The following is a 5898-nucleotide window of genomic DNA, read 5'->3' as shown; positions in this document are numbered from 1 at the left end:
GACATAACATTTTATAAATAACATGCTATAATGTTATTATAAAATGACATGATACAAACATGTGGAGAACCTACCCATTGCTAGAACTCCAATAACGTTTCTAGAGGAGAAGATCTTGATAATTTTTTATTGGAATTGTTGAATTGTAAAATTTAGACAGATGACAATTTTAATTTATAAAAAAAATGAGTAATTAAAAAACAATTATTTATTGTTATTTACAACTATATTTACATAAAAATACATTTAGTAAATTTGATTTCAGATCAAAATGGAGTGATACGGGCTTGTAGAAAAACTACACATTTGTAGCACTCTAAAAATATTTCTACAATAGATGGCCTCGAGGCCATCTTCTTTTCAGACGCCTACAAGGATTATCGGGTAACGAAGGAGAAGCCTGGTTAGAAACAAGTAGGTTTGGGTGGTTGGGAAGTTTATCATGGAAGGATTGGTATCTGGTTCTGGTCAAATTGGCAACATATGGAACATAGAGGTCCTGATGGATGACTTGATTGGTGACAAAGTAGAGAGCATTAAGGATTTTACGAAGAATTTTGCACTGTAAGGATTGGATACGAGAGGAACTTGATGGTTAACTGCATCACTAAAGCTCAACTCTGTATGTCTAGGTAGGCCGTATTATAGTTATGTAGATCAGTCATTTGTAATGGATTGGAAGTTTCGACGATTTGTCTAGGAAATGTATTAATCGGAATTGACGAGCATATTCCTGTCTTTTCAGTCTTGTATGTCATGTCAGCCATGTCAGTCGTTTGTCCAGATGTAGTCCTAAGTATAAAATTCAGTTACATTAAAAATGTTTTTTCAGCATTTCTTGGTAGCATAACGCTTTTTCCAGACAAAACTGACGTGGTGTAATCTAGTAGCTCTCAAATGTTTTTAAAATTTGTTAAATAAGGATATAATATACGTCCTTAACCTTTGTAATATGTCTTAATTAAATTGACTTTTAAGCAGAGTCTATAAATAAACGTTTTATGAAATAATAATTAATATATTATGAACATTTTTTTTGAGACAGATTTATTTAGTAGTTATTATATAAAAAATCTGTCTCAAACAAAAATTTGCATTATGTATAAATAACTTCGCTTATAATTTCAGTTTAATGCTGGTACAAATTTTTTGTATCTGATTTAAAATCTATAGTTTGATTGATATTCTCTGATACGTATTTTTGTTCCAACATTTTTCTTTTAAAAGTATTGGTTTCTTCATGCAAAATCATTGTATTTTCAAAATCAAAATTAGCAATTAGATCAGCAATTGTGTGCAATCATATTAATGATGTACAACTACTTGATAAAAATAAAGCCAAACTATTTAATAAGTTTTATTGATGGTGGGGAGCATTATGGCATAAGGTTCAATAAAATTCCTTAAAGGAAGTTAACATTTTTTAAGTACAATTTGTTTTATATAATAGGATTTAGAAATCGGAAGGACTGTAGCATGTTTTGTTGGTGTGAATAAAATGAAATAAATAAAAAATGAAAGACACATTATAAGATTAGAAAGCAAGATAGCAAATGTGATTATGACGATAGAAATTAAAAATTATTAAAATTCATTATATTAAAAAATAGATTATAACTGAAACAAAAAAAAACATATTATCCGCTTTGTTTTCGGCTTTCTGACGAACCAACCCTATGACATATAACCATAATCTAAGTGAAGAGACGAGAAGTTGGTAAGTGGATTAGGAGAAGGAGGAAAGGGCCAATCATTCATCATAACTTTTTTTATGTATATTTATTACTTTAATTATGGTAGCTTAAGCTGTCAAATCTTGTAATTATAAAAATACAATACAAATATAACATACAACAATTTTAAACAATACAATTTTCATATTTTAAAAAATAATTAAATATCCTAACACCATTATAGAGACATTTTATCTCTACCATAATTTTGTAGGATACCTGTATAATTGTTTCTTACCCCGAGATTTCTCTGGAATGAAGCATAGATTTTTATTTAATTTTTTAGAGGAATGAAATAGAAGAGGGACGATATGTTTTTTAACGAATGTCAGTTTTAAATTTCTTCGTACGAAATGTAGGACCGTAGGCAGTCACAAATTCTACCCCTGCTGGGCCAATTTCCTACCGAGACCTGACAGTGAGGTACGGTACTATTTTAAATTCGCTCTCCTTCGAGTCCCGCTTGGCAAAATTAATTTTTAAATGAAATGAAACAGCCCTCCCTGCCTCAGTAAGTAGCGCCTCTGACACCAATTTACACAATTGAATTTTTTTGGCTTAATTTGTTGCCCCCTGAGTCCCGTCCAATCTTTCTTCTCGATGTCGGCCACTGCGCGCTAACAAATCAGCTAAAGTCTCTCAGAGTCGCTACAAAAGAGGATTTCCTTCTAATTTTATCCGAAAAAACATAAAAATGTTTATTTATTTATTTTGTGTATATTAGATTAATATACTTATATAAAATCAAATCAAAGTATATTTTTGTTAATAGCACCTTAATATGGGGGCAGCGGTTGCAGCGTGGTAACGCGCCAGTCCACCAACATACAGGTTGTCGATCGAATCCCGGTCCCACCCGGGTTTTTTTCAAGAACAAAATAATGCAAAACTCACTGACAACCTCCCCTGGACATTTGTGAGGCCAGTTAGCCAATGGGTGGCACTCACAAAAAATAGGCGTGGAAGTTATGAACCCACCCTGTGAAAAACCACATAAAAAAACGCGCGATGTATTAGGAAATACATCGCGGGAGGACTTCGGCCTCCATGGTCTGTTCCCCATAAAATAATAATAACAGTAGCTTAATATATATAAATAAATAAATCTTTGTTTAGTGAATAGTATTATATTTATTTTATAATACAAACATATTACTATTTCAACTGAAGAGTGATTAAGAAATAACTTTTTAAATAAATTAGGAAGTATATTAGTGGATTTTATAGAAAAGGATTATTTGCAAGATTACAAGTCTCAAGAGTTACAATAAAAAAATAATCATCTTGCAACTGACAAACCTCTAAAATATTTATCAACCTCAGCTCCGACTATATCATATAGTAAATAATAGTGAAAATAAAAATGAAATAGATCTAAGAAAATTAAAATTATTAATTTATTAAAAAAAAAATATCAAAATTAGTATTTATTACTGAAGACGTGTATTCTGTATTTTTGTGTACCTTCAGTATTTTTTTTTAATTTCCTTAAAATCAAAACAATTTACCATTGTTCCTGGGACATCAAAGGAATACGTTTTTATGAAATACTCTCATATACCTGCTTAAGTATTGTTTACGATGTTTTATAAATTCGAGATGCATATTTAGGTTAATATACATATTCTGTAGTTAATACTAGCTAAATTTGTTGGTACTTTTCTTTAGTGTAAATACAATCTGTTTTGGCATTTACTGACAGTCTACTTTTATCGCCTTCTCTAGGAATATTGTCGCTGATTTTGTTTGTGTGTTTTCATTTATTAAATAAATAATATATTTTTATTTCAATTTCCAAGTTGATGGGAAATCTATTTAGTAACAAAAACGGTGTAGCTCCAAAAATCAAACTTCTGTTAAATTTTTGACTTAAAATATATTCTTAATAGATATGGATAATCAAGGGAATTTATCAAAAAAGAATTTCTAAAAAAAATGGATTCCCCATAATCCAGTATATTAAATTTTTGAGGTTTCATTCCCATTTACCGAAAACAGGAAAAATATTAATAAAGCCACACCATATATGGAAAAATCCCTTCAAATGAAATTTCAAATAGTTTTGTTTTGTTATCCACAATTGGAAGATTAATAGTTTACAGTGTGTAAATAATTGTAGGAACAACTAAATTTATATTACTTTAATTTTCATTGATAGCTATTCCATTTATTTAAATCGATATTCTTTTGGTTTTCCTTATTTTATGTGTATAACAGTCTGTATATATTACTATAGTCTTATCTTATTCTTCATAAAGGCCTTCATAAATTATAGTAGAAAGTTCTAATAAATTGTTTTAAAGCTATTTTGTATCCATTTATTGAGCCACTCTGACCCTCCTTCACGTCGTTTTCAAATTTAAGGCACTTTTAAATATTGATCGATTAAACTATCCTAAGTCTCCTCTTTCCGTTTGAAAGAAAGATTTCAAAAGTGATATAGGACTTGGGGTCTTAATGAGGTGGGTCCAGCTGGAATGGATTGCCTTTTTTTTGTTATGATCTCCTCTTGTGAGATTGTAGCATACCGTACATCAGTATAATTATCTGTTTTAAAATACAGATAAGTAAGGTGGTTTCCTTGGGAAAAGGAAAAGGAAAAATGGTCTATATGTTTGTGTACAGCCTGTTCCAAAAAGGAAAAGTTGTGTAAAAATAAAATTACTTTTTTATGGCGGGACTGATAATCATTTTCAAAACTTTTACCTTTTGATAGTTGCATAAATAAAATATTAAAACTAATTTTTTAACATAATATTTATATTTCTTGATAATGAACCATATTAATTGAGAACGAAATATTTGAGCTTTCAATGTATCCGATGAAGTACTCATTGATTGGGTTAGACTGGTCGATTAGATCCGGAAGCGGACTTAGTCAACATTAAGTAATTGCCTTCAGAGGCTTTAAGTCCCTTTGTAACTAACTTCATTTATCTGCTTCGTTTGTTACACCTTTTGTGGCGTTCTCTATACTTCTGCTTAAATCAGGTAAGATTATATCATATTATACGTAAAATATTTTGTCCTTTACGACACCACTGTCATACAGATTCCCTAAAGAGAATGATATATTAAAATTTCAAACACTCCTCCTCCCTTTCCATCGAAATCGCAAACGAGATAAATCCAGCAGTATCGCACCCCTGGGATGCCGACTTTGAGATTACAGTCACGAAAAGCCTTAAATGAGGGTCTGCCCAGACAAGGGACGAAATTGGCCTCCAGATAAAATATAATCTTTCGTAGTCGTTATTTAAAATATTCACGTTGAATCCGAAATGCTTACTAGTCAGTTGGTCTTCCCGAGGGTAACTGACTAAGAACTCGAAGTCGAAATTTACAAAAGTTATTTTTCTGGTTTAATAATCGTTCATAACAGCTATTTATTTTTCTTACTTAATTTTAATTTCCTTTACTTTATTTGTTTTCATATTTCGTTATTATTTTACTCATATATCTTCTTATGTTTATTTGAGATGTTCATATATTATTTTACATATTTTATAAAAAATATTCGCTTTTCTTATTTATTTAATGATATTTACAACTTCTTTACATAAAAATCCATCTTGAAAATTTGATGTTTTGATTAGATCACAATATCATACAGGGATGTAGCGCCTCGGAGGATCGTCAGGAGTGGAAAAGGAAGCAAGATTAGAAACTAGCTGGGCTAGGTTGTTTGTAAGTTTATTGTGGTAGGATCAATATCTGGTTTGGACTAGGTTGGTTACATATGGAACATTAAGGTCTTTATGGATGCTTTTATTTTTAATAAATTAAGGGCCATTGAGGATTTTAGGAAGGATTGCATACGAGAGGAATTCGAAAGTTCAATGGAGCCACAAAGCTCAATTCCGCATGTCAAGACGTCTTATTATAGTCATGTAGATCAGTCTTTCTTAATAAATTGAAAGTTTAGATCGTTTGTGAAGTAAGTGCTGTATTAATCGGAATCGACATGGAGTCTCCTTTATTTTCAGTCTTGTGTAAGGATTCCAAGTTGATATGTTCGACATGGGATACTTGACTACTATATTTTATTGTTATTTATTTAGTTTTAATTTTTTTTATTTTGTATGAATATATGAATTTATATACCTAAGAGCAATAGTCGTATGCTCTTAAGTGTTGGAGATTCAAAATATCATTTTAATATGTA

This window comes from Halyomorpha halys, unplaced genomic scaffold (assembly GCF_000696795.3).
Source record: "Halyomorpha halys isolate HHAL.00 unplaced genomic scaffold, Hhal_1.1 Scaffold373.1, whole genome shotgun sequence".
In the NCBI taxonomy this organism is placed as follows: Eukaryota; Metazoa; Arthropoda; class Insecta; order Hemiptera; family Pentatomidae; genus Halyomorpha; species Halyomorpha halys.
The sequence above is the reverse complement of the archived record's forward strand: the minus strand, read 5'-3'. Positions refer to the sequence as shown.